At 34.3% G+C, this 9129-nt stretch overlaps 1 long non-coding RNA gene across 4 annotated transcripts; it reads right to left on the bottom strand.

Annotated features, from left to right (window-relative positions):
• Window positions 1-686: 686 nt before the first annotated feature.
• On the bottom strand, window positions 687-4259 carry LOC130717379 (uncharacterized). 4 transcript variants are annotated; one of them, XR_009012310.1, is made up of 7 exons: window positions 4155-4259; window positions 3761-3896; window positions 3162-3237; window positions 2734-3065; window positions 1842-1877; window positions 1544-1638; window positions 687-1195 (listed from the first exon to the last, which is right to left on the bottom strand). It is a non-coding gene; the product is annotated as an uncharacterized LOC130717379 (long non-coding RNA). The 4 variants fall into 4 exon arrangements; XR_009012311.1 differs by having other exon boundaries at window positions 3761-3867; XR_009012309.1 differs by having other exon boundaries at window positions 3761-4253.
• Window positions 4260-9129: the final 4870 nt, after the last annotated feature.

Below are 9129 nucleotides of genomic sequence, written 5' to 3'. Positions count from 1 at the left end.
CAATATTATTTTTCACACAATTTTAATTTTCTATATCCATTAAGAGTCTAGATTTTATTAAAATACAATTAAAGACTCAGATCTTCACATGATATGGTCATGTGAGAATTGACAATAAGGAAATCCAAATAAATAAAAAAAGTTGCCTTGACATTAAATTATCAAGCAAATATGATTATTATGTGCTATTTTTTTGTATGAATTTATAGCATCATTAATTTTTAAACTTTGATTTTTTTCAAAAATTAATTTTTTAATTTAATAGTTAATATGTTCAAAAAATATTAATTTTTATGTTGATATTTCGAATTAATAAAGTTTTCTAAGTCAAACTTAATATTTTCCTTACTTTAAAAGGTTAATAAATTAATGGCTTCCACGAAATTTTAGTCCCTACAAAATACATCATTTTTGTTTTTCGTCCTGGAAAATATTTTTTTTGTTTAACATCCTCCCAAAATTAAACATTTTGTTTTTAGAAAATTAAACTTCTATGTAATTCCATTTAGATTGGAAGAAAAATGTGATAGTAAGGACTAAAAACAAAATAATTAATTTTGGGAGGATGTTAAACAAAAAATACTTTTCAGGGATGAAAAACAAAAATGATGTATTTTGCAGGGACTAAGTTTGTTTAAGCCTCTTTTATTGTTCACTCTGTTATGTGAACTGTGACATTTTCTCCATCAAATAAAGTGCAATACTTTTTTTTGAATTTTATTGTCACCAACAAAATCTTGAATTGTCCTCCCATCTAATCTAATACTAACAATTTGAAAATACATTGTATGTATTGTAGTCATCATGAGGTCATGGGTCCAGTACTCGACATCATAAGACAATGATATTGACAAATAAATGGATTCTAGCATAGCTTCCAAATAGGAAAGTGTGTATTGAACAATAAGTTGGATCAGACTTAACAAACAGGAAAGGGGAGTCTACATTACTAATTAAGAGATCTCGAGATAAAAGTAATTCAGTGGTAGACTGGTAGTCTCTAGTGAAGTAGCCGAAAGGTTTTAGGTTCAACTGCATCATTTACCAAGCTAAGCATTTTTCTGGAAATTTTAAGGAAGTTCCTTGACAGGGAGCCCCCAAAGATTATCTCTGGTGCCTTCTTTTTCTGGGGCTTGAAAATCTTCAGGTGACAAATATCTATCTTCAAACACCTGCTTCATGTCTCGACCAAACACTGACAAAGAACAATACTCATAACGTCAAGAAACATGATACATTAGAGCACACACAAAGCAAACTCAGGAAACATATAACATAAATGGATTATGCAAAGTATATTGGCTGCTTTCTTTCTTTCAAAACATTAAAAACTCAGTTCATAGCATAAATTTTCCAAAAAGGTAAAAAGTTCTTTGAGAATTCGTCGTTACATGGAACCCCAAAATTGAAGACATGTAATTGGGTGAACATTAGAAAAAATCTATACAGTAGAGGAAGAGCTTGTTGTCAATTAACAAATACTTATAATTTCAATTGAAAAGTTAACATACTAAAAATAAAAATAAAACATACATGAAAGTACCTTGGACTTATTAGCCCTCCCTCGATGAAGGACATCAACAACATGCAACACACGATTCCTCTGCATCCTAGAGTGATTCCTCCTTTGTCATTCCCCTGAGTGAACACCATAAAAAAAAGGTAACAGTCCAAATTAAAAGAAAGAAGGAAAAAAAACACACTCACTTGAGTGAATCTAATTTTTCTAAAAAAAATCCATTGTGTTCTGTTGAAGAGCATCAAATTAGAGAGTCTGTTCTCATTTTAAGTGCACATATTATTTAAAGTAAGACCAGAACATTATGTAAGTAATCACTCACCAAGTACCCTATTTGTTCAATAATGTTTGCATAGAACTGCAATGAATAAAGGAAACAATTAGAAAACTAAAAACTAAATGATGAAAACATACAAAAAAACTGTCAAAGTAGTAGTCATCTATTAATTAAAATCAAACCATGAGTTTAAGCAAGTTCAGGAAAAGTATAAAGAATGAGCTAAATTTACATCAATAGAAACTGTAAGGAGATACCTACATATTTATCAAAGTGTCATGCATAAAACCAAGCATAATCATTAATATGTCTATTAACATATTTTAAACAGAAAGGAATGATATTACTAACAACTTCATCTCAAAGTTAGTAACATAATAAACCCATGAATGCAAGTGAAAGCTTGATTTTCTTCCCCTAGTTACGGCTAGCTTGTGTTCAACTTTCAGTACTGGGTGGAGAATTCTAAGGAAGGCTATGCTAACCATCAAATAGAAAAATCAGCTTATGACTTATGAGCATTGAACTTGGCATGCTTACTTTACTGGCACGAGTTTAGAGAAAACTGCTCATGAAAGGCCCAAGGACAGGATTTCTATATCAGATTGTATGTCAAACCCTACCATGAACCATTAAATAATGCACATACTCAAAATTGGCACGGGTCATTGCAAATAAAAAATAAAAAACTCAAAGGAGACTAACTGATAAAGTCACAAAATTTTATGCAAGCATCATTGAAGGAAAACATGTAAAATTAACAAAGGGGGAAACCCCTGACCATATGTTTTGACCTTGGAAAAAAAAGCAAGGAAGTCCACCAAACTTCCAACTATGAATCAAAATCCACTAATCCAATTGAAATGGATCCTGGATTTGTTGATTGGTAGAGGCAAAAAATTCAAAGCAAGAGTGGCGTGAATGTGAGAATAAGAACCTGAAAGATGAACCTTCCACTGGGGTGACCAGAAATCATCTTGACTCCTTTTTGATCCACTATTCTAGTGGCTCCCTCGAAGTTATTGTCAAATAAGAATAAGTCTCTTGTACATTGGTATGCTATCTTTACATTGAAGCAGAGTGCTGGACTGGAATTCTCACAACAAATGTCAGAAGCCAATAACAGATCAGGAATATGTTTTGGTTCCTTTCGACTACTCAACAATTTTCTGAGAAGATCCACAGCTACCAAAACAAAAATGAAGAAGTTGAATTATCGCTAGCAAAACCACTCAATCTTCATTGTTATGTTCATGGAGTAGCCATTCTCTGCAATGTTGATAAGACATGGTCAGAATTCAAACAAAAAACATAAATAAGAAAACACAAACATCCAAACATGGACAAACCAAAGGCAAGACATACCAAACACCTGCTGCTCGGTGAGTATTTTTTCGACAGAGACAAACTTGCCATGGCCTCTGTTGTTGTCCACACTGTCCTGCAAAGTGCAAATCCACAATTCAAAATCCAGGCAACAAAATCTAAACTGTCGAACTAATATAAGATTTCCAGGTTTATAGGATAAGAGCGTGAAACACAATAAATTATCAAACAAAAGACTAAATTTTTTTCCTGCTGGTGAAATTCAAAAAACTGAAATAAATCATGTGAAAAGGGGCAACACAGTAGGTGGAGCGGATAGGGAAGAGAGAAGAGGCTTACTTGAAATAGCCATGAAGAGAAGATGAGAATATGGAGAGGGAGAAATACTGAACATTGAACAAAGATTTTTTTTTGAAAGCAAAAGGAGAATTATATATATAACAAAAGATGATTAGTACACCAAAAAGCTAAACCAAGCTCACTATACCCAGCCCCCAAAAAAATCAACCAATAAAACCCAAAGGAACCTAAACCAACAAGGGTAGACAAAAAACACCAAAAAGAACCCCGGGCAAGCCAACAAGCACCCTCTAAACATCACTAACTAAACCCACGAGAGCTAATATTAGCTGCTATACCTTGAAGAGCCTCCTCATCAGAGCAAGAATAAGACAATCCTAATCGAACCCCTAAGGCCAACGCCGCTCTCGCCCGCGTCATAACACCCGCAGGACCCTTGACCCCTCTGAGAATCAAAGACCACCAGTTGTTTCTCTGAAGGATCCAAAACATCCTCAAAACATTGAACAAAGATAACACATACAAAACTGAAAACACATGTTCAAAATTTGAAAGGGGAGAACGGAAAGAAATTTAATGAGAAATGTAAATATAGAATCTTGTTAAAATTTGAATTCAAAAATTCTTATAAGGGAATAAGACAACTAATACAGAAGAGTTGAAGCTTGAAATTCAAAACGAATACATCAATTTGAAACTGGAATGGAGCAGAAAGGAAAGTTTTGATTATACCCAAAAGTGATAACGAAGAATATCACGGGATTCCATGAAATTTGATTGAGGTCAATAGGAATGTGCGCTCACTCCTGCCATTTAAGCCCCATGTATATACTATGGATATGGATAAGAAAAAAAACTTAAGATATTTAGGCATATGATGTATTATCTTTCTTTCATCTGTTCTACTAATAGCTAGTAAGACTGGCTTGAATCATTTAGACATTTATGTAGTGACATCAAACATTAGATAAATATAAATGAGAAAAGCAACTAAAATAATCAAAAGTATGATGTCTTATCTTTCTTTCATTTATATAAGAAAATAAAGGTGTGCAGTAACAAACTACCTTGAATCAAGATCAAAGGGTGGAAAAATAGAAAGGGAAGCAGGGCAGGGTGGAGAGCATCAAGATCAAATATACCTCAAATTTTTAACTACATAAATATCAAATAGCATATTCGTTCAAAGTGAAACCAAAATAAGACTCACGGAAGCAAAAGTTTCAATACATTCATTCCTTATTGATGGAGTGGTCTAAGCTAATACACTAAAAAATGAAAATAAAGATGCAAAGGATCTAGTCATAAAATACACCACAGTGAAAGAGCTTGTTGGCCAATGACACTATAAACTACTCCAAATGATGTCATCCCTCAAGTTCTTCCCACAACAAAATCATCCTAGCAACATAACCCTTTCATAAAAAAACAATTAAAATGAACTCCAGAAAATAATTCTCTACTGAATTAAAATGAACTCCTTTTATAATCAAGGCAAAGCAATTTTTTTTAACAAAATTCCATCCTAGCCTCCTGTTATTTTAAACAAAATTTATGAAGAAGGAAAATAAACTGATCAACAAAAAGTATTGATTTGAGAGCTAGAATTAAGGACACTACTCATGATATGGGGTTGTTACAATATTGGTGGTTTCTGAATAATAAATTCATTAAATTGAGACTTGATAGAGTGAGTAATTTAAGGTCAAACACAAATTTGAATTCAAAACTAATAATTACTAAGTGAGGAATAAAGGGGAGAGAGTTTCATTTTAAATATAAATATCTTTTGAGAGAATAATTTTCTCTAATCTGAAGCTTGATGGGGGGAGAAATTAAAGGTGAATAATTTCCTGTTTTCAAAAATCTCTAATGATCATATAAGTTTTTCCTATTTCATTTTATTTTAAATTTCATTAATAACTATCAATAGGTCAGATTGGCTTGGCAGCCCAAAATTAGGGTTTTCAGTAGCTCTGCATACCATGGTGGCGGCAGAAGGATTAAGAAAATTAAAGAATGAAAATGAAAGTAATGCCTGAAAATTGAAGCATGAAACTGCTCCAGCAGTACACGGTGACACCATCCAGTCTCAAACCCTGCAACTGCAAGCCAAAACCAAAGAGAGAATCAATGATTAAACCTTCAATAATCACTTCCCCCCTACCAAAATCTATCAAATCAAATTTCTAAACATATGCTTGGTAATAAAGCTCTCAAACAAAGGGCAGACATGATAATAAATTTGATCCTGAACCATGCAGTGCCTATCAGAAGCCCTCACACGACCCAGAAGCTTCTTGCTAGTTGGGTTCTGAAGCTCCACCTTTCATCAGACAAGTCATATTTCACTTGGGAAATATCAAACCTCCATCAAAGCAATGAAAACAGGCACAGATGCACGTATTGTAATTATTATTTACAGAAGAAAGAACACCTTGGTGGTTGTTTAATGGTAAAAGGAACTGGACAGATTAGAACCTGTCCAAAGAAACAAAGTACGATCAAAGAGGCTATGTTGGTACAAAAACGCATGCCTCTATGTTTTATGCTGATATTTCACAGGAAAAAAAGGTAAGAGGAACTGGACATATTTTACATGAGAGACAGATAGCTGGCATATACCAAAAACTAATCAACTCATCGACTCTAAAAAATCAAACTTGGAGAAATTGCAAGTGATTCCACACAATGAAAAAAAGGAACCCAGAAACGAAGAAATCAAGACAGGAAGAAGACTAAAATTAGGGAATACAGGCAACACATGAAAATTCGAAAACTGAAAACAATAAATAAGTTAAGCACTGAATACCTGAGTAGTGAGACCGCGAGTGGCGATTTGCGACATGAACTTTCATGATTTGAGGACAACACATGCTCTCAATCTGATGCTTGAAAGTGGAATAAAATCGCAGAGAATACTCCTCTCCTTCAACATCTGAAGATCTGGAGAAGACTGCGATATGGAGTAGGGAAGAAATGGAAAAACGACGTCAGGTTGAGAAACATGATGCGAGAGGAGCACATGGTTTGAGATGGAAGAGAGATTCCGGAAAGATACAATGGTGAGAGAGAAGGAGAAAAAAGATTTGTGTGAAAGGAAACCTTGATGGAAGAGTGGTAGGAGATAAAACGTGAGAGAGAAAGGGAGAGGAAATGGGAAACGGATTGACGGAATTGAAGAGGTGAAATAAAGAGGGTGAAAGGGAGAAGAATGAAAGATGGGATAAGAGGAATGACTGACACCTAGGATTTTTTAAGAAATTAACCAATCAACAGATGCCACGTAAGCGATGACTGGGCTGAGATCTTTTCCTAAATGTATATACTATGGATTATGAGCATGACATGTGTTTTGATTTGTGGTTTTGGAGAATAAGTGTGACACCCTCTGTGTTATGAATTTTACTCTGATTTAAGCTATAATATTTACACGAGGTTTAGAGGGTGTTACACTGTAGCGTGTTGGTGGTCTAGTGTATACATCTGTCATTGGTGAGGGACAAGTAGAGATAGAAAATAAGAATAATAAAGGGTATTTTTGTAAACTTTCTCAATTATTTTTTTCTCAGCAGGTAATAGTTACATGTTATAATAGTCAAATTTTATTTTGCATGCTGCAAGACCTAAGATGCACTTGCACCCTAGAAACCACCGATTTTATTCACACACCAAGTTTCTCTTACGTTCCATTTCCATTCACCTTTTTTTCTTGTCTCTCTATGTTTTTCTTATCACCACATGTCATATTTCTCATTTCTCTCTCCCTCTTCTTCCCATCTCTTACTAAGCAGGGGTGAGTTCTAGTTGGCCCAAACGACCACTGGGCCCATCATTGTCCTGGGAGGCCCAACTGACTACACAATCAAGTGATCGTCAAACTAGTCGACTAGGTTCACCAATTGTAGGACTTCAACACTTCTTACCAACTAGCTTAACAAAAGGCCAAGTTGTTAGATTGTGGTGAAATTTACCTGAGCAAAGGTTGAATACCATAATGGCACCTACATGACAGGCCGGCAAATTAAAATACACCTCAACCATTGAATATTATGACTACTATAAATACAATATTGATCACATAATAAGCTAAAAATTACTCATCTTCTCTCTTATTGCTCTTCTATATTTTGAGTTTCTCTTATCCTTTTTTATAAGTGAGTTTCTCTTATCCTTTTTTTTATAAGAGAGTTTCTCTTATCTTGAGCTAACTTGAGCATCAGAGTGTCTTGTCTAGGTACCTCCCTCCATGGATTCTCACTGTTCAACTGTACTCTCAACCATATTCACCACCTTGCACCACCGTACTAGATCAGAGTTGTACCACGTTCAGATTCTCGAAGGATAATTGGTGTTGTTTATAGGGAGTTCTGTAAATCAATTATCATAACCACGGGTGGAACACACCGTGCTAATAAGTTTATCATTCCAACATCAAAATCTTCTTGGAATTACACAGTCAGAACTTGTGGAAGGTCTTTCTCACCAAAAAGAAGGAAATGAGGATCACGTCACATTTCTTGATGATTTTTTCAAGTCATTGAAGCGTCTTATTAAGGAGTTAGAAAATCAGAGTATGCTTCACACATATGCACATGGAGGAAGATTCCAAGGTCGGTGGTCGTTACGTTGAGAAATTTGCTCTCCATGAGCGAACAAATAATCATAAAAGATAAAAAGAATGAGATCGAGTGCAGTTGTACAAAAAAAATGACTCATAATGAAGGAATTTCTTGTCAGACAACTAAATTTCTAACCAAGATACAAAATCCTTTATGAGTGGAAATCGTGTTAGTATATGTTCCTCTAGGCTTCAAGAAGCCAGCAAGACTCTATAGAGCATTTGGATGTTTTTCTCGCGTCCATGTTATTTCTTTAGAGCCATAGTCTCTTTAGTATGTAGAACCTCCCCCTTGTCTCTTAGAAAAGGAACAATACGTAGTATTGCAATATGTGGCGGTTAGCAGGTGTTGGGTGTCTGACACTATTTTTATGTTCACCAATCAATTTTTGTAATGATGTGGCTTATTCTTATATAAACGCTATCGTGGCCAGATAGAAGAGAAGGAGAGTGAAGAGAAAGAAAGTTGTAGTAATATGAGTTTTTTTTTTCTTGTATAATTTTATATAATTGCACTATGAATTCTCTGAGCAATTCAAGAGAGTTATTTTTTAGCCTCGGTTAGTTCATGTGCAGAGTTTGCAAGAAGTACGTAGTTGTTGTATCCTGGAGGATATTAGCTTTGAGACCGGATCTACACCAAGAAATTTACTTGTGGTGGTAAAATACTCTTAAAAACAGTGTTTTGCACGCCTCAGCCAAGTTGATAAACTTAATTTAGTATATTTATTTATATTTTATTGCTATTTTTTAATATAATTTATCAAATTGAGAAGTATATTTTATAATGAAATTTTATTTGCAAGTTTATTGTTGCAATTATTTATTAATTATAATTTTGGTGAAACATTTCCTGCACGCTTTTGTCCAATCCAAATATCAAGACCCACTGACACTCTTTACGTTGATGTTTGTTAAACTAGTGAAATTCAGCACTGAGCCACTGAGGCACTGACCTTCACTTTTCCAAAGATAGTTAAGGATCAAAACTAACACACATTTAAATGCAGAATGAATTTGTTACTTCAAATTTAGTTTTTCCTAAATACCCTTTCATGACACCACCCCTTCAAATATCAGCATGCA

This window comes from Lotus japonicus, chromosome 5 (assembly GCF_012489685.1).
Source record: "Lotus japonicus ecotype B-129 chromosome 5, LjGifu_v1.2".
Classification (NCBI taxonomy): Eukaryota; Viridiplantae; Streptophyta; class Magnoliopsida; order Fabales; family Fabaceae; genus Lotus; species Lotus japonicus.
Note: the sequence above shows the minus strand (reverse complement) of the source record. Positions and strands in the feature narration are given on the sequence as shown.